Below are 25,366 nucleotides of genomic sequence, written 5' to 3'. Positions count from 1 at the left end.
GGGTTGGACAAAATAATGAAAACACCTAACATTTTGGCATCATAATCTTTGAACATGTTTTAAGCAATCAAATCTTGACATATGTTAATTTTTTTTGTTATTATTTTTGTTATTTGATATGTTTAATTAAAATAATTGTTTTTTACAGATATTTAAACAAAAGTTGTTTATAATTTATAAAAATGGCAGATCTCTCAGACTTTCAAAGAGGCCAAATTGTTGGTGCTCGTATGGCAGGCGCTACTGTAACAAAAACTGCCCGAATGCTTGGCATTTCAAGAGGTACTGTCTGATAAGTAATGACTGTCTTTGAAAGGGAAGGAAAAATCCTTCTTTAGCAAAGCACAGTTGTGGCCGAAAGTCGAAGTTGCCTGAGAGAGACCGTCGGACTCTAAATCGAATTGTTAGAAAAGCTCGCAAGACCACGGCTCCTAAAATCCCTGCAGAGCTGAATGAACACCTACAGAACCCAGTTTCCACAAAAACTGTTCGTCGGGAGCTGCACAAATCTGGATTCCACGGAAGAACTGCAATTAGAAAACCTCTGCTCTCAAAGACAAATGTTTCAAAGAGTTTAGAGTGGTGTGGAAACCACCAGAATTGGTCCCTCGAGGAGAGGAAAAATTTAATTTTCTCTGACGAATCATCATTTACCTTATTTCCAATCTCCGTCCGAGTGTACGTTTGGAGACAGCCGAAAGAATAATTTCATCCAGACTGCCTTCTCCCAACCGTAAAACATGGTGGGAGTTCTGTGATGATCTGGGGTGCTATTTCTTGGAAATCCGCCAGGCCAATGATTTCCCGTCATGGAAGAATTAACAGCCGAGACTATTTAGGAATTTTGGGCGACCAAGTTTATCCTATGGTTATAGAACTGTTTCCAGAAAGGAATGCCATCTTACAAGATGATAATGCTCCAATCCATACAGCTAGAATTGTTAAAGAATGACACGAGGAACATTCTAATGAAGTTGAGCATCTCATCTGGCCACCACAATCCCCAGACCTCAACATTATTGAGCATTTATTATATAGGAGAGAACAGAGGCGCCAAAAGGATAAAAGGGGTTTTAAAGGAGCTTAAAAGCCAAAAATTTGGTAATTAGAGGAGGCAGTGGTGGACTTACCTCCTCCAAGCAGACACAACACGACTGTACATTCAGTCTATTTATTAACGAACTCCAGATAAAACAAAGCAACGCGTTTCACGGGTCAGTGCCCGCTTCCTCAGGCAATAGAAAAAGGAGTTACAGCATCTAGCAAAACAAACAACACTTGGCACCTCTGACAGAGGTGCCGAGTGTTGTTTGTTTTGCTAGATGCTGTAACTCCTTTTTCTATTGCCCGAGGAAGCGGGCACTGACCCGTGAAACGCGTTGCTTTGTTTTATCTGGAGTTCGTTAATAAATAGACTGAATGTACAGTCGTGTTGTGTCTGCTTGGAGGAGGTAAGTCCACCACTGCCTCCTCTAATTACCAAATGTTTGGCTTTTAAGCTCCTTTAAAACCCCTTTTATCCTTTTGGCACCTCTGTTCTCTCCTATATAATATTGTATCCACCCTGGGTGGAGGGTTGCGACCCTTTTCTACTATCTACAGAGAGCGACTTCTTATTCCTGAGTGGGCTCAGGATAATCTCCCCACCTGCCTTTACAGTGGTTGCCTATTGGTGACCCATGCTTGTGAGTATAACAACTATTACTCTTTGTCATTATCCCCTTTGTCAATACATACTACACTATTGGGGCTCTTGGTGTTCCTCTGTTTATCTCGTTATTAAGCATTTATGGTCGTTATTAGAGTTTCAAGTAAGAAGTCGATTTCCGCCGCCATCGTCTCTAAAAGAACTGGAGGGTGTTTTAACTGAAGAATGGGCTAAAGTTCTTTTGTAAACAATTCACAATTTGTATGAATCAATACCTCAGAGAATTGAGGCTGTAATTGCCGAACAAAGGTGGACCTACAACATATTAAAAGATATTTTGTTGATTTTCAAGATGTTTAATTTGTTTATTTTGTTCAACCCCTGTACGAGGTATATAGCATGCATTCCATGTAGCAAGCATCCTCAATTTTCCACAGACATTGCTGCCCTCTTTTCCTCTGTCCCACCCCATTTCCCCTCCTTGCTACATGGCTGGATAGTGGCGGATCTAGTTAAAAAAAAATAAAAAAAAATAGGGGGCACATTTGAGTTATCAAAACCAATGTTTTTATGGCAAGTTTTAGATATTTTTAGCCTAACTCGGGTAATAAAAGTAAGGCCAACTAGTGTAGCAATGATAGGAACCAAATGTAAACATCACAAGCAGAACAAAAGTTTTTTTATTGGAGCAAGTTGTCCAAATGATGTGTGAGGAATGGGATCCGCTCGGCTGCCTGCGCAGGCAGGCAGCCTTTTGACCACTGTTCAGGTCTGCATTCTGCAGGTCTCTGGAAGAGAGACCTTTTGTCAGTTTGGCAGAGAGGAATTTGCATACGTTTGTCATGCAGATTGCCTAGCCACATACTTTGTAGGCTTGCTCTGTATATACCATCTGATATCACAGACCTGGACTGGTCATAAGGGTTAGTCCTGTGTAACACTCTTGGAGTGTCAGCTTTGCTCATTGTTTGAAGATTAGTCTAGAGTAATCCCTGGAACTGCACTAGGCAGGTTCCCTAGTGCAGTTAGGATTGCATATCTGTTTTGTTTGTCTGTTGCGATTGTCCTGTCCCAGCGGTGGTCGACAGAAAGTCGTTCTGATCTTTGTTCTTGGAGTATAGCTGGAGCAGCGGTTGCTACCAGCTATCTCATCTGATCTGTCTTGCCAGGATCGCACTCGCCTTGCGCTAGTGCTGTGGATCTGTCTGATCTCCATCTCTCTTTCTATACTTGGATCGCACTCGCCTTGCGCTAGTGCTGTGGATCCTTCTGGTCTGCTACTCTCTTGCTGTACTTGGATCGCACTCACCTTGCGCTAGTGCTGTGGATCCTTCTGTTCTGTCTTCCTGGATCGCACTAGCCTCTTGCGCTAGTGCTGTGGATCCTATCTCTCACTTATTCCTGTTTTCGTGTATCTGTCTTGTCTGCTACGAACACTTGCTGGAGGCTCGGTGAGGTAACCGTTAAGCAAGCGCTCGCGTCCTCTGTTTCAGGTTTGTCTGTCAGTGGTTAGTTACGCGTGCTTGTCTCTGTTGTGCTTATCACGCGGAGACCGCACATAAACGCGTGCACAGTTGCGAATGAGTGCGGTGTTCGCGTTTAGCTAGCGTTTGTATCTTCTCATTGTATGATTTGCTGTGCCTTTGCTACTCTCGTGCTCTGCCTTGCTGTAGCCTTGTGTCACTTCTGGCAATCACCTCGCACTCGATTGCGTTCCTACTTCATATCTGCACACACATACAATCTGTCCCTTTGCTCAATCTCATTCAGGGCTATCTTGCCCTGCGTTTCTTCCCTTCGTGCAATTCCTGTCTGGCGTGTGTGGCAGGGCAGAGGAGCTGTTCCTCTGCACTCCACATCTCCACCTGCCGACAGGAATTTCCCTCTACAGGTGCATTGCACCTTTTGCTGGGTTCCCTCAAATTACACGTTTGTGGAGGATTTCTGCAGTGTCAGCGCACGTCTTGTACGCTGATCACGGAGAGAATTCCACAATCGTTACATGATGGTGCTATTATGGAAGAAAAGATACCTACAGATGTACTTGGCTAGTTTGCTGGTATTCTTTAATCCTTATGTGCTAGCAAGCTGCTCCTTCCTCTGTGGACACAGACCAATCTTTCCAGCCCACAGCCTGTGTCTCACGACTCTCCAGGATCAGAGAATACATGGTAGATGGAGGAAGCCTCTGGAACTCCGACTCTTGTTCCTTGTAATGAAAGCTGTTATTTCCTCTGGTCAAGCCGCACTTGTACTGAAAATGTACAAAACCTGTAACAGTACAAATTGCTCCTGTGCTACTTCCAAACCTTGAGGGAAATTACGCCAGTCGGAATTCATTTTTGGTCTATGAATAAAAAATAAACACATGCTTTTCCGAGGAAACAAAGATTACTTGTAAGGCTTGCCCAATAAAATAATTAGCATTTTAAATGGTTTTATATATAAAATATTAAAGGATACCTTAGCACTAAAAAAAATTCTGTAATTGACTCCGTGTGTGTGGGGAGGTGCGCATAGGTTTACCGCCCGGCATCTGTCTCCATTCATCTAAAAAATGGCTCGGTCCCAAGTAGTTGACGGCGGGGTCATGCAGGCGCAGTATCAGTGGTGTAGCTAAGGAGCTATGGACCCCAGTGCAAGTTTCATATTGGGGCCCCCCTAAGCACTCTATACATAACAATTGATATGGCGCACCAAAACCTGCCAAGGACAACCACATAGGCAGAGGTGCAAAAAGGGGACGGTGACACTTTGTTAATGATTACTATAGCATCAAAGCATATATAGAAGTGATTATTACCAGCACAGGACCAATAAAGAGCTAATACTGGGGTTGAGGGAGGGTCCCCCTCTGGCCTAAGGGTCCTGGTGCAGTCGCTACCTCTGCAACCCCTATTGCTATGCCACTGCGCTGTATGTCCGTGGGATTAGACATGCACTCCTGTGGGAACATGTACCCGGTGCGCGCACACACTGGACTAGAGGTCGGCAGGGAGTGTGGTCATCAGGTGCCCAATTGGACATACTGCGCAAGCAATTATGTCTGGTCAAAGGGCACACATGCTGGCTACATCTTCCCGCAGGCATACTGCTATTGTGCCAACCCCACCAACCACTACTTTGGACCGGGACCTTTTTTAGATGAACGGAGGCAGACGGGTTGTGCAGTAAGCCTATGCGCATCTCCCCACACACATGGCATCAACTACTGAATTCTTTAAGGGCTGAGGTATCCTTTAAGTTTTCAACTCCTGATAATTTATTTATTTATTTTTTTAGATACAAACAAAACTTTATCTGCAATACCCGTTTAACTTCTTGAAGACCGCTCCACGGCAATTGGCATGAATGCGGTGGCAGCCCCAGGACCGCCAAACGCCAATTGGCGTGCAGGTGGGGAATCACTTGTGTGCTGAATTGTACGGCCCTGCAGCGAGCCCTCAAAGCTGCTTGTTCAGGGGCTATGGCTAAAAGTATTAGAGGCAGGGGATCAGCAGGTCAGCCTGGCAACTGGTATTGCTTAAAAGGAAAGAAAAAGGCAGCCTCCATATCCCTCTCACTTCAGTTGTCCTTTAATTACCAACCCACAGGCTAAAACTAACCCCATCTGCTCTGCAAAGGAGGGAGTGGCTAAAGACACCACCTTTGACATAGGCGACTAGGGTGTGAATCCTATCTAACAGTTCACACTCTCTGCTCTCGAACAATGTCGTTTGAACAACCTGTGCACACTGACTGCACAATCTCTGCCCAATAGTAGAGATGGCCTGAACAGATTTCAGTTCGCGAACTTCCGCAAAAAGTTCGGTTTGCGCGAACTTCCGCGAACCGCAATACACTTCAATGGGGAGGCGAACTTGGAAAACTAGAAAAATTTATGCTGCGAGAAAAGTGATGGAAAAGATGTTTCAAGGGGTCTAACATCTGAGTTTTTGTGTGGCGGAGTGGGATACATGCCAAAAGTGCCGGGGAAAAATCTGGATTTGATGCAAAGCAGCGTTTTAAGGGCAGAAATCACATTGAATACTAAATTGCAGGACTAAAGTGATTTAAAACATCTTGCATGTGTATACATGAATCAGGGAGTGTACTTAGATTACTGCTTCACACTGACACACCAAACTCACTGTGTAACGCACCGCAAACAGCTGTTTGTGTAGTGACGACTGTGCTGGACTGGTGCGCACCATGGCGAGAGTGCAGGCCATGTCGGTTTTACAAGCCCATATGGTCGCCGTGCTGAGGTAGCTGAATGACAGAACAGTGACTGTCCAGCTGATCAAATTTGGTCTGTCCACAATGAAGCAACAACCTTATTATCGTGGGTGTGCCCCCCCCCCGACACACTCATATAGCCGTCGGTCATTGCTTCATTGTGATACGCAAGCCCCTTCACCGCTGCAAGGTAATGATCATGAAGGGGAATGGGTACATGTACATGCCTTTTGTTTTGTTGTTGCAGCTGCAGTGCAGCCAGAAAAATTAGGCAGGCATGTACACATGCCAGAAAAATTATTATAGTGGCTGCTGCTAGCAGCGGCCTTAAAAATTCAGGAATCCGCCTTGAGTCCTGGACCCTGTTGGTGGCAGCGGAGAAGGCAGTCAACAGGTCTGTGGGCAGAGGTGCTGTGTGGGGACTGACTTAGTCTTGGGGCAGGCAGTCACACGGCGTGCAGACAAAGATGCTGTGTGTGGGGACTGACTTAGTCTTCGGGCAGGCCTGAGCGTGCTTTGCAGACCAGGTCTCCGTGTCAGATGGACCCTTGACCCAACACTGTGTACCAGAGATGTCACTACTTGGCTTTCAACATCACGGTACAGTTTGAGTATCGCCTGTTATCTTCCACTGCGGTGTGTGGCTTTGCTTTTGTGTGCTGCTCTTCCTCAGGTGGTCATCCCATTGCAGTTTGTGCTTTGTCTGTAATCATGTGCCTTCGTAAGGTAGTTGTCCCTGGTCTTGGTCTTTCCATGGTTCAATTTTCTGTGGCAGAGAGTACAGATGGCATTGCTCTCATCTGAGGCAGACACACAAAAAAATCCTGCCCTGTGGTGATGGCACTTTGGCCGACTGAGTTTTAAGTGGGGTGCCAGAATCAGAGCAGGAGGAAGATATGTCACGCTTCCGTGTGGAAGCTGAGAAAGATGAGGTGTTCTGTGTTAAATGGTCAACTACGTCCTGACAATATTGGGGGTTGATGACACGTGCCTTCTTCTGAACACTGTACTTTGTTTAAGAGCCGCACGAAATCACGACATCGCGACCTCAAACAGACCTGCCAGGGGGTCTGCCTCTGCCCTTTGTTTTGCCCATATTGGGGGGGATGAAGTGAAAGGTATGCACTGACTTGACTAATACAATGTGCAGTCACACAGGTGCAGTTAACAGGTATGCACATAGTGGTATATCACACTGCGTGCACTCACGTAGGTAGGTGGGTGCACTGATTACAACAGGTAGGTATATGCAGTAATGGGTATTACAATGTGCACCTATCACACACAGATAGGTAGCGGACAGGCACAGTGACACTGCGTGCACACAACTCACCTAGGTAGGTGGGTGCACTGTGAACAACAGGTAGGTAGGTAGGTATATGCAGTGATGGGTATTACAATGTGCAGCTGCCTGTCACACACACAGGTAGTCACTGAATGTGCTGGGCCTGGCTGGCAGTGGCACACACACAGTATTAATTTAACAAGGCTGTCTATGCCACACAAGTGTCAGTGGGACAAAGACAGAAAAAATAGATCACAAGAAGAAGATTAGCTCTCAAAAGAGCTGTTGTAGGTTACTTTTTTAGCAATAAGAATCAGCAAGGAGCAAGCTAACAAGCCTACAAGAGGATAACTAATCTTTCCCTATGACAGTCTGCTCTGTCTGCAGCAGCTGTCCCTTCTTTATTTACTGCAGGCACACGAGTGAGTATAATGGCCGGTGGTGCCTGCCTTTTACAAGGGTGGGAGTGGCTCCAGGAGGGAGTGTAGCCTGATTGGCTATAATGTGCCTGCTGACTGTGATGTAGAGGGTCAAAGGTGACCCTAATGGTGCACTATGGGGGAGAACTGAACTTCCGGAAAAGTTCCCGGTTCGCCGCGATCGCGAACTACGGAAGTTCGCCGGGAACCGTTCGGGCCATCTCTACCCAATAGTATTCTAAATTTACCTGCCAGTTAAATTGGGCAGAATACCGGTTTTGTTTTTTTCTTCTTTTATCTAAATTGTGTACAAGGCTTTCAAAAACTTTTGCAAAGATCATAGTTAAAGACTACCCAGCAAGGTCATGGTGAAAGAGAACTTACTAAAATGTTAAGCAAAACAAAAGTTTGGCTTCTTAAAACAGAAGGTACCGTATTTTTCGGACTATAAGACGCTCCTGACCATAAGATGCACCTAGATTTAGTGGACAAAAACCAGGGGAAAAAATATACTAAATCTGGTGCATCCATGGTGTCTTGTGTAACTTCTCCCCCTCCTAAACAAGGCACGGACTGTTGGTTTGGGAAATAGAACTCAACTCTGCTGTTATCGTGATCAATATAACCATAGATGGATTGTCACCAGGATAGGTTATAAAGTGGTTTGCATTATTAGTTAAGTGAGACAATGCTTAGGGGGATTGGTTAGCCAGGTATTGTCAAAACAGGAGGTTAGCTTTCGCCTTTAGGGAGAAGGGTAGGATTAGTGTCTTTTGCTACAGCACCATCTGTGGCCCCCTCCCCCCCCCCCCAGCATAATACCCGTGCTGCAGCATGCAAGAATAACTCTTTTGCTACCTAGTTGCCCATAGCCCCAAAGAGACTACCTGCAGCCCCCAATGGTGATGAATGTGTGGCGATGTTAACTGCCCGAAGTCCCCAGCAGTGGTAAATGTGCGGCGAGATTAACTTCCCCAAGCCACCAGCAGTGAATAATGTGCGGCGAGATTAAATGCCCGCGGCCCCCAACGGTGATAATTGTGCAGCGGGATTAACGACCCGCGTCTCCCAGCGGTGATGTACTGGTACTGTATGTGCAGCCTCGCAGATTGCACTGTTTACCTCTCTAGCCAGCGCCTTCCTCGTCTCGTCTTGTCCCTTCCTGCATCTTCGCTGGCATCATCTCACTGCATGACCCTGGCGCACAAGCGCTGACAGGTCACGCAGTGCAATGATGATACCAGCGAAGATGCAGAAAGGGACAAGATGGGGCGAGGAACGCGCTGGTTAGAGAGGCAAAAACAGTGCAATCCGCTGGGAAATGCAGCATCTAATTTCGCCACACAGTCATCACTGCTGGGGTCCGCGGGCAGTTAACATCACCGTATATACATTACTGCTGGGACAGAGAGACAGATTGGGAGGAATGGGACATCTGGCGCCGGACCGAATATGTAGTATTCGGACCATAAGACACCTACCCTTTGGGGGGGGGAGGGTGGGAGTGCGTCTTATGGTCCTAAAAATATGGTATTTGCGATAGTTCAGGTTAGAGTAAGCGGACACATCATTGCATTCCAGCAGTTCTGGAGGTGTGTTTAGCTAACAGGGACAGCAAAGGATGATTTCCATGTTCAGCAGTGATGCATTGTGGGAAACATCATATGCTCACTCCAACCTGGATTATCGCAAATACTTTGTTTTAAGAAGGCAAACTTTTGTTTTGGAAAGATCATGAAATGCTAATTTTAGGATTACTATCCCTGAGTAACACAAATGTTATTTATCCCCATCATATTTGCTTTTAACACTTTACACAGGAGTGAGACAGCTATGGATAAAAACTTGGGAAATGGATCATATACACTCTGTTGTTTACATATGCCATATTTGAAGGATTTCCAACATTGGGATTAGCTCCTGTTTGTGTGTGTGTAGCGTGATGTTGCTTCTTTGATGAATATTATATGTTATGTTTAAACACAACAAAAGATAAAACAAAAGCCCGCAATTTCCAGCCCAAGATTTACGTATTGAAAATTGCTGGAACCGATAACAATGGCCAGCAGCATTGTTATAATTGTGCAGTGCGGCCCATTGCAGAACTGCCAATGCCAATTGTCTTTCTCTGTCACAATGATTTCCCAACAAGCTCTATTGTCACATGAAAGCCACATATAATTTAGGATTGCTGAAAATGTATCTTGTCGTTTTTTAACCCGATCGCAGCTGAGGCTGGACCACCAAAAAATGCACGCCCGTATAATCAAACAACTTTCAAACAGCTTGCAGACCTCCCAACTTTTTGAGATCAGAAAGATGGGCATTTAAATAAAACTCTATTGAATAATGTAATAAAAAAAGTGCTTCATTTTTACAATAATTATGTATGATTTAGTCAGTGCTCATTGTAAAAACGTTCCTCTCCCTGATTTACATTATGACATTTATCACATGATGAAATTTTTACTGCTGGCAAGCAATGTCACTGGAAGGAAATGCTGCTTTCTTTTTTGGCAGTTGGAAACAGCTGTTATTTCCCACAATGCAACAAGGCTCCTACAGTGTGATGTCAGTACATCAGTGCTGTGAGGCGCTGACATCATTTGTGGGAGGGGTTTCACCACAAAATCAGCCATATAGAGCCCCCTGATGGTCCGTTTGAGAAAAGGAATAGATTTCTCATGGGAAAGGGTGTATCAGCTACTGATTGGGATGAAGTTCAATTCTTGGTTACGATTTCTCTTTAAACCATGCTCTGCCACACCCTCGACATACCCCTAGTCTTGTACATTATTAAGATTTCATAAGAAAAAAATGTTGTTTTATACTTCAAACCACACTGGTCCTTTCTATCCTGGTTTCTTTGCATTCATATTAAGAAATATATCAATTTAAAGGATGGGCACAGTGTTTAGAGTCAAGTTCAAGAAAACTCGAGCTAGACATAAAATAAAAAAAAACATAGTACCTGATCCAGGGGGTGGCCGGATCAGGTAGTGAACATTGCTGCCTCTCCCTGCCGCTACTACCTCCTGCAAACCTGTAGTTTTGTTTTGTGACCTTTAAGGTCACAATACTGCAGAAGCAGCTCTGTGCTCTCCTACGTGAGCACAGAGTGCTGAGAGGCATGGAGAGGGCAGGGAGCAGGCAGAGAAGAGCCAGTGAGAAGCTCTTAGAGGCGGGGAAGAAGCGTTATGCAGGAGTTGTCCTGAAAGAGGGACAAATAAAGAAGAAAGAGGGACTGTCCCTCCAATAGAGGTACAGTTGGGAGCTATAAAATTGAAATTGGGGCAGTGAAATGACTTCCTGCTAGCTCTGATTGGCCGAGTTCCAAGCTGAATACAATTTGCATGCAAGCCAGATTTATTGGAACATCTGTCTCCATCTGTAATGGTCAATGAAATGCTATAAAGCCCCATACACACTCTCAACAGCGGTCTTTTATGCAGCACAATTATCAATGCGGATGATAGTGAGACGACTGACTGTCACTAAACATGGGGGGGCACCTGTCACTACCTAAACTGGGGGGCACTTGCCACTACCTAAACTAGGGGGCACTTGTCACCACCTAAACTAGGGGGGTCCCGTCACTAAACATGGGAGGTCCCTGTCACTACACATGGGGGGTCCCTGTTACTACCTAAACTGGGGGGCACCTGTGTCGGAGGCGCTCACAATCTCATTCCTCCCATAGTCCTAGTCTAATGTCCCACCACTGCTAAGTTCACGTAAATTTGGCTCCATCCGTGACCCCACCCACATTCTGGTCCAAGGCCACGCCCAAATTTTGTGCGGACGCCCATGTTCTGAATGGTCCAGAGGCTTCCCAGATCCACCTGCAGTCCATCGTTCTTGCGTAGGGCGTTCTTCCAATCGTACATGCCTAGTAGAGTACTTCCCTATTTGTTTCAAAAGTTTTTTTGTTTTAACTTTTTAACAGCACAACAAAACAAGCATTGTATACATGTATAGCAAAACAGTGCTATATACGTCAGATGATAGGCATAATAAGTACTTCCCCTTTAAACACATGAGGATGAAGTGAGATAATGATTGGTTTTGCGAGCTAAAGCCACGCCTCTCTAATGACTCACATCCTATTATGAGTAAGGATGGTCATTGAGATGCTAATATTCCCAAAATTATGCAAAGTTTATGCTGCTATGCTATGCAAATGAAAACAGTTTGAAGATGAACCAGTCAAATGCAGCAGCTGCTGAAGATGGAGCAGACAAAGCCGCATGCACACAGATTTTTTTTTTAATCTTTCAAGTAGTTCTGAACGCAAAAAAAAAAAAAAAAAAATTAAATTACCAATCTGCAACCAAATTCAAATGTCAGCTAAAATACACATCAAGATGTCCCACACTTACCAGGAAATCACCTTGATAAACCTCTTCCTATGATGTACTGCACATGCTGATCACTTCTTATGATGTTGCTCTGACAGAGTGGGGCACTTTTATCTCACTGTCTCCGCCTCCTTTTCCATTAGCACTCTGTCAGAGAAGGAGGAAAAGGATTTAGTGCAGGAAAAGCTGAAGAGCACCACCCAGAGGCCAAATACAAACTGTGTTACCTAAATTGAGCTAGCATAAGTACTTCTGTTTCTGACAGGCAATGACACGATCTCTGCATCCTCATCTGAAACACGTGGATTACATAATATATACTCATCATAGCTAACATTAGATTCAAAAAAATGCAGGGAAATTATGCTGAGATACAGCTGCAAATAACTAAATCACAGAAAAAAAATTGATTTACAGTGGGATTGGATGGAATCTAATTGTATATGAATGTGACATAAGACGTCATCTGATTTTTAAGTCTTAACATTAGATTAACCTCTTCCAGGCCTTGGTAATTGAAATCCAGACCCTGTTTGCTGCTTCTCTGCCAAGACATGGATTACAATTACTTGCCGTCTTGCAGTTCCATCACTCTGGCGCAGCTGCAGCCTGCCCGCTCTGCTGTCCTAATGACAGCTGAGCTCTGCACACGGGTTAGGAGATTATTGCATTGGTTCCTGACCCTGTGATCACTGTGAGCCAATCATGGTGATCACAGCTCAAAGTCCACCAAGAAAAAAAAAAAAAAAGGAAAAACAAAAGATATCTGAACCCTAAGGGACCACAGAGGGTTGGTACAGATAGCATACCTACCAATTTTTTGAGATAAGGAAGAGGGACACTTCAAAGGGAACGTCCAAACAGCTGAAAAAAAAAGACATTTACTTTACTTATATCACACTGCGTGCACTCACGTAGGTAGGTGGGTTCACTTAACTGCACAGGTATGCGCACTGATGCGGTGGGTTCACTGAACAGAACAGGTATACAGTGGCGGGTTCACAGAACAGGTATGCAGTGGCGGGTCCACTGAACAGAACAGGTATGCAGTGGCGGGTTCACTAAACAGAACAGGTATACAGTGGCGGGTTCACTAAACAGAACAGGTATACAGTGGCGGGTTCACAGAACAGGTATGCAGTGGCAGGTTCACTGAACACAACAGGTATGCAGTGGCGGGTTCACTGAACAGGTATACAGTGGCGGGTCCACTGAACAGAACAGGTATACAGTGGCGGGTCCACTGAACAGAACAGGTATGCAGTGGCAGGTTCACTAAACAGAACAGGTATACAGTGGCGGGTTCACTAAACAGAACAGGTATACAGTGGCAGGTTTACTGAACACAACAGGTATGCAGTGGCGGGTTCACTGAACAGGTATACAGTGGCGGGTCCACTGAACAGAACAGGTATGCAGTGGCGGGTTCACTAGAACAGGTATACAGTGGCGGGTTCACTAAACAGAACAGGTATACAGTGGCGGGTTCACAGAACAGGTATGCAGTGGCAGGTTCACTGAACACAACAGGTATGCAGTGGCGGGTTCACTGAACAGGTATACAGTGGCGGGTCCACTGAACAGAACAGGTATGCAGTGGCGGGTTCACTAAACAGAACAGGTATACAGTGGCGGGTTCACTAAACAGAACAGGTATACAGTGGCGGGTTCACAGAACAGGTATACAGTGGCGGGTCCACTGAACAGAACAGGTATGCAGTGGCGGGTTCACTGAACAGGTATACAGTGGCAGGTCCACTGAACAGAACAGGTATGCAGTGGCGGGTTCACTGAACAGGTATGCAGTGGTGGGTTCACAGAACAGGTATGCAGTGGTGGGTTCACAGCACAGGTATGCAGTGGTGGGTTCAATGAACAGGTATACAGTGGCGGGTCCACTGAACAGAACAGGTATGCAGTGGTGGGTTCACAGCACAGGTATGCAGTGGTGGGTTCACAGCACAGGTATGCAGTGGTGGGTTCACAGCACAGGTATGCAGTGGTGGGTTCACAGCACAGGTATGCAGTGGTGGGTTCACAGCACAGGTATGCAGTGGTGGGTTCACAGCACAGGTATGCAGTGGTGGGTTCACAGCACAGGTATGCAGTGGTGGGTTCACAGAACAGGTATGCAGCCAGACAGGAACAAGTTAAGCCTAACTAATCTTTCCCTGAGAGACAGTCTGCAGCAGCTCGCCCTACTCTCACTAACGCAGGCAGCACACGAGTGACCGTAATGGCCGCCGCTGCCTGCCTTATATAAGGGGGGGTGGGGCTCCAGGGGCTAGTGTAGCCTAATTGGCTACACTGGGCCTGCTGACTGTGATGTAGAGGGTCAAAGTTGACCCTCCATGTGCATTATGGGGCGAACCGAACTTCCGCAAAGGTTCGCCTGCGGGACGCGAACGCGAACCACGGAAGTTCGCATGGAACCGTTCGCAGGCGAACCGTTTGGCCCAACTCTACTTCCTAATGATAGAGACGTTTTCTGTCAGGGAAAAACCTGAACGGAAACTGATACAAAACTGATGCAAAACTTATGCACTTTTATCAGTTTGCAGTACGGTGGGTACTTCCCCTGATCCGGACTGCAGGGTCCGTCCTGCAACCGGGTCTAGTGTGGACCCAGCCTATGTAGCCTTTTGCCCAAGCTCCGGACGCAAAGTTGCATATCAGATACTGATGAGCATGCAGAGCATGCCTATGTCTGCCCGACCCCCTCTCCCTCCCAGGACCAGGTGCCGATATATTCTCACATCAAACAGCTGACCGCTCTGACACGGAGAGAGAGCGGGAGCACTTCCAGCGCCGCCACCGCAGAGCAGCCGCCGCCGAGTCACATGTGAGAGAATCACATGTGAGAGAGATGCACGGCGGCGGCTGCTCTGCGGTGGCGGCGCTGGAAGTGCTCCCGCTCTCTCTCCGTGTCAGAGCGGTCAGCTGTTTGATGTGAGAATACATCGGCACCTGGTCCTGGGGGGGAGAGGGGGGTCGGGCAGACATAGGCATGCTCTGCATGCTCATCAGTATCTGATATGCAGCTTTGCGTCCGGAGCTTGGGCAAAAGGCTACATAGTAAAAAAAATTAGATTGATTTTTAAGTTCTGCATTGGCTTTTTGGCTCACTTAAATACTAAATAAAACATTGCTATAGAGATTTAAATTTCACTTTGGGGGCTAACAGTTACTCTTTAAGCAAACCTAGAGGTAGTGTAAATGTACTAATAGCAAAAGAAAGAGCCAACTGCCAAGTGCAAACTGCCAAGTGCAAAGGGCCAAGTGCAAGGGCAAAGGGCCAAGTGCAAAGGGCCAAGTGCAAGGGCCAAGGGCAAAGGGCCAAGTGCAAAGGGCCAATTGCAAATGCAAATGGCCAAGTGCAAGTGCAAAGGGCCAAGTGCAAAGGACCTAGTGCAAAGGCAAAGTGCAAAGGCAAAGGGCCAAGTGCAAAGGCAAAGGGCCAAGTGCAAAGGACCAAGTGCAGATGCAAAGGGCCAAGTGCAAAGGGCCAAGTGCAAAGGGCCAAGTGCAAAGGCAAAGTGCAAAGTGCAAAGGACCAATTGCAAGTGCAAAGTGCCAAGTGCAAAGGCAAAGGGCCAAGTACAAGTGCAATGGGCCAAGTGCAAAGGGCCAAGTGCAAGGGCAAAGTGCAAAGGCAAAGGGCCAAGTGCAAAGGGCCAAGTGCAAGTGCAAAGGGCCAAGTGTCAAATGAAAAGGGCCAAGTGCAAAGGCAAAGGGCCACGAGCCAAGGGCCCTTTGCACTTGGCCCTTTTCATTTGACCCTTGGCCCTTTGCACTTGCACTTGGCCCTTTGCACTTGGCCCTTTGCACTTGGCCCATGGCACTTACACTTGGCCCTTTCTTTTGATATTAGTAAATTTACACTACTGCTAGGTTTGCTACAGTAACTGTCATTTACTGCATTTAAATGTATACTTTTTTCCTTTGACACTTTAAAATCGATTTTCTCAAGAACTATAAGGTCTTTTTTGAAAAATTTCTTTTTCCACTTGTACCCACATATCTCCTTAATATACCCTGCAAATTTGGTGATTCTAGCTTGTAAGGGGGCTTAGATATTCAGCACGAAAAAACGGACTTTAGGCGAAAATTAATGCGAAAATATTCGGCGAATTTTCGCCTTTCGAAACGAAAATAGTATTTATTTTCGCGAAAATTCGGCGAAAAGAATATTTGCATTTTCGCTCATCACTGTGATACAGCTGCAAATAACTAAATCACAGAAAAAAAATTGATTTACAGTGGGATTGGATGGAATCTAATTGTATATGAATGTGACATAAGACGTCATCTGATTTTTAAGTCTTAACATTAGATTAACCTCTTCCAGGCCTTAGTAATTGAAATCCAGACCCTGTTTGCTGCTTCTCTGCCAAGACATGGATTACAATTACTTGCCATCTTGCAGTTCCATCACTCTGGCGCAGCTGCAGCCTGCCCGCTCTGCTGTCCTAATGACAGCTGAGCTCTGCACACGGGTTAGGAGATTATTGCATTGGTTCCTGACCCTGTGATCACTGTGAGCCAATCATGGTGATCACAGCTCAAAGTCCACCAAGAAAAAAAAAAAAAAAAGGAAAAACAAAAGATATCTGAACCCTAAGGGACCACAGAGGGTTGGTACAGATAGCATACCTACCAATTTTTTGAGATAAGGAAGAGGGACACTTCAAAGGGAACGTCCAAACAGCTGAAAAAAAAAGACATTTACTTACCCGGGGCTCCCTCCAGCCTCCTGCAGCCGCTATGTCCCTCGCCGCAGCTCAGATTTCAGCCGCTGGCTCCCGGTCCCCTCTGCTGCAGAGGACAACCTCGCCAGGTCGTCCTCTACTGCGCAGTAGTTCTGGACCAGAGCCAGCGGCTGAGAGCAGGGCTGCAGCGAGGGACACAGCGGCTGCTAGGGGCTGGAGGAAGCCCCGGGTAAGTAAATGTCTTTTTTTTTCAGCTGCTCGGGCCTCGGACCTTCCCTTTAAGTCACACCCCTAGCCATGTATACCACTAAAAATTCATAAGTAGGAATGCTCATTCAGATTTCATGGAATTGAACTTACGGCATTTCTGATCAGAATTCAGAAATCGGAATTCTGCAGAAATCCAATTTATGGCAACTCGGTAATTTTAGCCCAATTACAGAACTTGGAATCATTGGACAAATCAGAGTATGCGGAATTTTTCTGCAAAAATCGTATTACCTATGTAATTTTGGACCAATCACAAGATTCCATTTTTCCGATTTCGGATTTCCTGTTTTTCACTCACTGTTTGACTGTGCTATGCCCCTAAGAGTAAACACTTTTACTTTTGGGGTGGGGCTTAACTACTACTTGTTCCCACAGCATTATATCTACATCCTGCAGGACTTTTAGGCTGGTTTCACACCAGGACGTTGCGTTTTAGGGGACGTTATGGTCGCATAACGTGCCTCTGACGCAACGCCTGGTGCTCTCTGCTGTGGACGTCAGAGTGAGCCGCGTTGTGCAGCTCACTCTGGCGTCCGTGATGAGTACTCTTGGACACATGCGGCATCACGTAGTCCCGCCCGGCCAATCGCCGCACAGAGGGGCCGGCCAGGAAGTAAACACTGCACGTCACTGAGTGCAGTGAATATTAATTAGCCATGTGCCTGGCCGCTCTCCCCAACGTTACTGAGCATGTGCAAGAAGTCTAACGCGGCTCTGCCGCTTATAAAGTACTGCATGCAGTACGTGGTCTTATGGCGCAGCGTTACTAAGTAACGCAACGTGGGCACTGTGAACAGCCAATTGATTTTTCATTGCTGTGCGGTGGGGTGCATTACAGGCTGCTCTAACGTGCGCCTGTAACGTCCCACTGTGAAACCAGCCTTAAACATGAAAAGTCCCAGGGGCATAGAAATACAAACCTCGCTGTTGTGCGCGCTCCTGCATGCGTTCTTGTTGCCGCCGCCTCCGCCCAATAGAACATATTTCCCATTCACTGATCAAAGTGCCTGTGATCAATGATCACAGGCAATGAGATGCCAGCGGTCATTGACAAAGAAAAACATAAAAACACCAAAAAAGTAACATTTTAAAAAAATACATTAGGTACTCAACTTTTTTGAATGTGTATGTAATGAGGGTATATTACTGTTACTTTTGCAAAGAAGGACCTGTAATTAGTGATGAACCTAAAAACAGAAAAAACACAGTGGAACCTTGATTTGCGAGCATAATCTGTTCTGGACACATGCTTGTAATCCAAAGCACTGTTATCAAAGCACATTTTCCCAAAAGGATTAATGGAAACCCAGTTGATTCAGAGTGTGCAGAGTGCTCTACTCAAGACTACCTGTGTCCCCTGGCTTATGGAGCAGAGCGTGCAAGCAACATTTCAGCGGAGCAGTGATCAGGGATTTTTCCTGTGTGGCAATCGCTGTGTTTCATATCTATGATACCATCTAGTGGCTTCTTGAGACACAGCTGTATCATCCTTGGGGCACATCTGGTTATGGGGTGGGGGGCTGATTTGTACTGGGGGAACATCTGGCTACTGCGGAGGGGGCTATATTGGGGAGAGGGCTTATACACAATTCAATCACTTTTTCCTGGATTCTGAAGGAAAAGTGGGTACCTCGGCCGACACAGCTTATATGCCAGTATATATGGTAAATAAAACTTTATCCATATCACTTTCATGTCAGGTATGCTTTAAAGACAGAGTAACGCTGGATAGTGTACTGGTTAAGGGCTCTGCCTTTGACATTTGAGACCAGGGTTTGAATCCTGGCTAGTGTTAGTACCTATTCAGTAAGGAGTTCAAGGCAAGACTCCCTAATACTGCAGGGTGGCCTTTTGAGCGCGTCCCAGTGGCTGCAGCTCTTGAGTGCTTTGAGTTTAATAGGAGAAAAGCGCTATATAAATGTTCACACATTATTAAAATGTTACTTAAAGCATGAGGGGTCAGCCATACTATCCCACGAAAAAAAAAACACCACATATATAAGTAGATAAATACTTGTTCTACTTATGTAACATATGTATTGTACTGTCCAAATTTTGATTTCAGTGAATTTTATATAGTAAATAAAGAGAAAATTGTTCCAGTCATTTTCCATCTTTACTGCCTCTGACTGAAGCTAATCCAGATGTCATTTCCTCCCTTAGGGCTCAGCCACACTACAAGCACTTTTCTGAGCGCTTGTGATTGACTAGCACTTTCTGAGCGCTTTTTAAAAATCACTTTCATTAAAAATCGCTATAAACATTTTGTAAAAATTGCTGCGATTTTATGCGTAAATGATCCCAATTTTTACCACGATTTTAGTGAAAGTGAATGGGAGTGATTTTTAAAAAGCGCTCAAAAAGCACTAATTAATACAAAGCACTCAGAAAAGCGCTTATGGTGTGGCTGAGCCCTTACTCTTTTTTTCTCCTAGAAACTGCACTGCCATATCTAGCTTGGTTTGTAAACACATGTGAGCACAGCATAGAGCGTATTTCAGCAGCTTCTGCAGAGGGGTGAGTCATATTACCCTTCTCAGCCTCATGTCATATTTAGCTGCCCTTAGCCAATCAGTGAGGAGCAGGAATGTGGGAGGGGAAATAACAAGCTTCCCTCTCCCCAGCAGTGTTCCAGAATAGAGCTAGGCTGACTGAGATAAGATTCATTACAGTAGAAACATTTATGATTATATTGGAATGCTTGCAATGCAAGGTCAGGATGTAGACTGCATAATAAACACAGAACAGTGGGTAAATGGAATTTGATTTTATGGCTGACAATCCCACTTTAAAATCATACACTATGCAGGAAATGTCATCTGCAGAACATGGCAGAGAGGAGATCAGCTGAAAGAGCGTTTAAACTCAGGTTTACTTTAAATGGGTTCTCCTGACCTTTTAAAACAAAAACTGCCAATTACCTTACGTACTTCTATCGGCCCCCTGCAGCTGGAATGTCCCGCGCCGTCCTCTTCCGATGCGCCCTTCCCCGCCGCCGGCACAAGTGTAATTATTTGCCTAACTAGACTAATAGAAGTGTGGCTGCGCGGCCATGGCATCAGCGGAAGCTTACTGCACAGGCGCAGTAAAGGAAAACTTCATACTGCGCCTGCGCAGTAAGCTCCCGCTAATGCGTGCGGCCAAGGCCGTGCAGCCGCACTTCTATTTGTCTAGTTACATGTATAATTACATTGGGACCGGCGGCGCGGGGAATGGAGGATCGGAGGACGATGGCGCGGTACATTCCAGCTGCAGGGGGCCGATAGAAGCCCCAGGTAAAGTGTCAAATTTTGTTTTTTAAAATGTCAAGAGAACCCCTTTACTTTAAAGGGACTCCGAGCAGTGCAGAAACTATGGAAAGATGCATATCATTTTAAAGCTCTCTTTCTCCTCCTTCCAATGATATATAAATCGCCGCCCTACGCCTTTTAGTTTGCTATTTTCGCGATTGAAATTGCCGCGGCGTAGGGCGACGATTTAGGGGTCGTCAGAAAGAGGAGAAAGAGAGCTTTAAAATGATATCCATCTTTCCATAGTTACATTGTATTACACAGGGCGACTTTTTCTCAAAGTCAGCAGCTGCATTCAGCAGAATGGAGCTGCTGACGAAATCGCGGCCTCGGCAATTTCAATTGCAAAAATAGCGAAACTTTAAAGGCGTAGGGCGGTTTATATATCATTGGAAAGAGGAGAAAGAGAGCTTTAAAATGATATGCATCTTTCCATAGTTTCCGCACTGCTCGGAGTCCCTTTAAAGAACAAGCGACATCCATGCTAACCTAGAAATAAAAAACGCATATATAAGTAGCAGGCCCGGCCCTAGACTTTTTGCCGCCTGAGGCAATTTTCAAAGAAATCGCACGCTGACCTGGAACGAGGAAGAGGTGAGTAATCCCCGCCCGTTGCCTCTTACAAATAGCTGCAGCCAGCATGGAACTTTTTGAAGTTGGAGGGGAGCGGAGGACGAGGGACCCAGACGAGGGAGGGGGGGGGGGTCCGACCCCCCTCCCCGCCGCTAGGCCCAATACCCCCTTCCTGCCCGCTATCCCCTCCAGCTCGGGCGGCCCCCCACACACATGGACGGGCGGGTGCCGCCCCCCCCCCCAGAAGTGCCGCCTGAGGAAAAAGTTTCACCCCGCCTCATGGGCGGGCCGGCCCTGATAAGTAGATAAATACTAGTTCTACTTACATAACAGATGTATTGCACTATCCACACTGTGAGTTTTATAAAGTAAACATGGAGAATACTATTCGACAGTTTTCATCTTGGTTGCCTTTGAATGAAGCTAATCCTGACATTTCCCCCCTCACTTTTTTTTTCTCCTGCTAATTGTGTATTCGTTACCCACCCTCCTCCCAGAGTCTTCAGACACTCCCACTGAGGTCAATACTAGGAAGTGCACGGTCTTCTGTTATTAGAAGGAGGGGAAAATAAAGGGAAAAGGAGGAATATATTATAGATAAAAATACCCCCCCATCATGCATCTGTTTTGCCAGCCGATGGCAATTAAAGGGCCAGTGCTCCTAAGGTATGTGATAACCCTAAACCATAACAGCAGAAAAAGTTTAGAAGGATTATCATCTTTAACAGCGCAGCACTATTTAAATTTTTTTTTTAAATCATGTAGCGAGCCTAGGGCTCGCTACATGATAGCCGTTGTACAGCGGCATCCCCCCGCCCGCTTCGATCGCCTCAGGCGATCTTTGATCAGGAAATCCCGTTCAAAGAACGGGATTTCCTGAAGGGCTTCCCCCGTCGTCGTGACGTCTAAGGGAGTCCCGATCCACCCCTCAGCGCTGCCTGGCACTGATTGGCCAGGCAGCGCACGGGGTCTGGGGGGGGGGGCCTTACGGCGCGGCGATCAGCGGCAATCGAGCGCGGGGCGGAGTAAATCGGCCCAGCAGGGCCTGAGAAATCCTCCTGCGCTGCATAGCCCGAGCTCAGCTCACCGCCAGGAAGGTTAATTAATATACTCAGACCAGTTGCTGTTGAAATTAGATTTTATGGTGACGATACCGCTTAAAGGTAAAAAAAAAAAATAAAATAAAAAAAAATAACTTCTGTAACAGAATGTTTGCCCGGAGAACTGACTTAAAATGCATACAGCTCTGAATTCTAGCAACACAACTTTATTCACAGTATCTGTCACATCGATGCCACTCGGTGGCACCAGGGGGCCGAGTGGCGGAGAAAGAACGTGTTTTTACATCTACCTTGACCTTTGGTCACAGAACTAGCATGGAAGAAAAGACCACATTTACATACATGTTCCTGACATATGCTCAGTCAAGCGTAAACACAATCTCGGCTGTTGCAGGGGACGCAGCAGCTCGCTGCGGCAGACATGGCTGATTGTAATGCAGGCGTCTTCTGTGAAGAATAAAGAATTCACATCTCAACTCTGCAGGGGGAAAAGGTCTTCCTTAGATCCCATCCTACCACTGACTACAGAGAATACTGTCTTCTGTCCACAGGGGATTCAAATATAGAGGCTTGGATCACAGCACTTTTTACTGGATAAGCTGAGAAATGTCTCTTTAACCACTTAAAGAGAACCAGAGATGAAGCACCCTCATGTATTTTATTACATTTATCAGTGGGAACATGAACGTAAACACCTACCCTGCTTTTAGTTTCATTCTTATCTGCTTAATTAGTCTATTAGCAGCTGTGATAAGAATCCCCGACTGGCTCAGTCTAGGTTTGACCTGGAATCATTATAGCTGAGTCACTCTTCTGTGGAGTCTTTTCAAGCCCAAGCCTGCCCCCTCCTGGCTCAGATTTCCTGCTTTGCATACTGAGAGCTGTGATGACATGGGAGGGGCTGCTCCTGCTGAGAGAGAAGCTCTGAAGTGTGGCTGCAATATGATCCCTGTGTGCACTCTGCATAGATGATGATGACTGCAGTTTCATTCCTATGAGAGACACTTCCTACAGGCAGCTGCACATCATACTAAAATGAAAGCACACAGATGAAAGGCTGCAGCAGCCTTTCTCATATAGCCTAGATAGCAGCCTAGTCTCATACAGCCTAGACAGCACATCCAGAACAACTCATAACCCGGAAGCAGAAGGGATATGAGCCGGCGGCCATATTTGATTTTTCCTGGAGCAATAATGGATAAAAAACACTAAAAAAGGCACACCAGAGCGGCAAAATTATCAGGTAGAGCGGGGGTGCCCAATAGGTCGATCGCGATCTACCGGTAGATCGCGGCCTCTTGGCCGCGTCCCATCACAATTTGCGGCCGGCAGCTTTCCCATCATATTTTGCTGCCAGCCGCCGGCCAATAGGAAGCGGGGAAGAGAGAGGAGGCGCGGCTGAAGAGGCCATGACGCGACGTCATGGCTGGCTGGCGGCGGCGGCGGCACCGGGCACATGCACACGCTGGACGGTGGCTGCACAGGACGCTGGCTCCTACTGCGCATGCGGGGCTGCACAACGTGAGGGGCTGCAGTAGCTGACGCTACACCGGAGCACTCCGAGTCCGAGAGGGGAGACCAGACATCGCCGCTGGAGAGAGGTAAGTGATTGAGCACCCATCCTACCTACGCTAATGCAACCTATCCCTACCTACCTACGCTAGAGGCACCTATCCTACTTACCTATACTAAAGGGACCCATCCCCACCTACCTACACAAAAGGGACCCATCCCCACCTACCTATGCTAATGGCACCCATCCCCACCTACCTATGCTAAAGGGACCCATCCCCACCTACCTATGCTAAAGGGACCCATCCCCACCTACCTATGCTAAAGGGACCCATCCCCACCTACCTATGCTAAAGGGACTCATCCCCACCTACCTACCTATGCTAAAAGGACCCATCCCCACCTACCTACCTATGCTAAAGGGACCCATCCCCACCTACCTATGCTAAAGGGACCCATCCCCACCTACCTATGCTGAAGGGACCCATCCCCACCTACCTATGCTAAAGGGACTCATCCCCACCTACCTACCTATGCTAAAAGGACCCATCCCCACCTACCTACCTATGCTAAAGGGACCCATCCCCACCTACCTACCTATGCTAAAGGGACCCATCCCCACCTACCTACCTATGCTAAAGGGACCCATCCCCACCTACCTACCTATGCTAAAGGGACCCACCCCCACCTACCTACCTATGCTAAAGGGACCCACCCCCACCTACTTACCTATGCTAAAGGGACCCATCCCCACCTACCTATACTAATGGGACCCATCCCCACCTACCTATGCTAAAGGCACCTATCCCCACCTACCTATGCTAAAGGGACCTATCCTCACCTACCTATGCTAAAGGGACCTATCCCCACCTACCTATGCTAAAGGCACCTGTACCCAGCTACCTTTGCTGAAGGAACCTATACTTCGCTACCTATACTGGAGGCACTTGTACCTGGGGGCTATTCGTGACGGGGGGGGGGGGGTCTGCAACACTTTAAATGTTGGTAGATCTCCTGGACTTGGCAAATTTTAAAGTAGCTCGCGAGCCGAAAAAGTGTGGGCACCCCTGAGGTAGAGCATTTATTCTTTACAAGCTATCGACTGATATGTTTATTTTGTGTGAAACGTTCATCTCTGGTTCCCTTTAAAGGGGAACTGAAGAGAGAGGTATATGGAGGCTGTCATGTTCATTTCCTTTTAGACAATACCAGTTGCCTGGCAGCCCTGCTGATCCTCTGCCTCTAATACTATTAGCCATAGCCCCTGAACAAGCATGCAGCAGATCAGGTGTTTCAGTGGTTCAGACTTATAAGTCTGATCTGACAAGACTAGCTGCATGCTTGTTTCTGGTTTTAATCAGATACTACTGCTGAGAAATAGACCAGCAGGGCTGCCAGGCAACTGGTATTGATTAAAAGGAAATAAACATGACAGCCTCCATATACCTCTCTCTTCAGTTCCCCTTTAAGGACCACGGGCTTAAACCTTCCTAGTGACCAGGCCATGTTTTACTAATTAGGCCACTGCAGCTTTAATGGCTCGAGTGCAGGGCCGCACAACTCAGCACACAAGTGATCCCCACCAACAGAGTGTTCTGTTGGTGGGCTGGGATTGCTCCCAGGATGTTTATTTATTTTTTATAAATATTTCTTTCTTTTTTTTTTTTTTTCTAACCCTTCCTCCCCCCACCAGCCAATCAGCACGATGACAGCGGTCAGCAGATCGCTTCTCTGCCTCCAGAGGGGACAGCCGTGTCACACGGAAGTCCCCAGTACAGCGCTGACATAATGGCAGCGCTGTAAACAGTAAATAGATGGAGACTCACATCGGCGCACGCGCTCTCCTGCAAAACCCCGCCCCAGGACTTCATGTTTCATTCTGCCCCCGCGTTCACTCCGATCAGCATGGAGCGGGCGGCAAGGGGTTAAAATAATGATATAGCATTTTTAAAGGAAGTCTAAAGCGAAATAAAACAAACTAATAAAAAAAAAAAAAGATACTCACCTACGGAGAGGGAGGGAT

General features: G+C 46.5%; 1 long non-coding RNA gene across 2 annotated transcripts in view; it reads right to left on the bottom strand.

Annotated features, from left to right (window-relative positions):
• LOC137541206 (uncharacterized) overlaps positions 1–25,366 on the bottom strand; it is a 426,898-nt gene that overhangs the window by 20,664 nt on the left and 380,868 nt on the right. The window contains exons 5-6 of one of the 2 annotated variants that reach the window (XR_011025104.1): positions 11,950–12,075; positions 3,805–3,995 (exon numbers count right to left, since the gene is read on the bottom strand). This is a non-coding gene — a long non-coding RNA (uncharacterized lncRNA). Of the gene's footprint in view, positions 1–3,804; positions 3,996–11,949; positions 12,076–25,366 lie in introns of those variants that run through there. The other variant, XR_011025103.1, reaches the window with a different exon arrangement.

This window comes from Hyperolius riggenbachi, chromosome 12, assembly GCF_040937935.1.
Source record: "Hyperolius riggenbachi isolate aHypRig1 chromosome 12, aHypRig1.pri, whole genome shotgun sequence".
Classification (NCBI taxonomy): Eukaryota; Metazoa; Chordata; class Amphibia; order Anura; family Hyperoliidae; genus Hyperolius; species Hyperolius riggenbachi.
The sequence above is the reverse complement of the archived record's forward strand: the minus strand, read 5'-3'. Positions and strand labels throughout refer to the sequence as shown.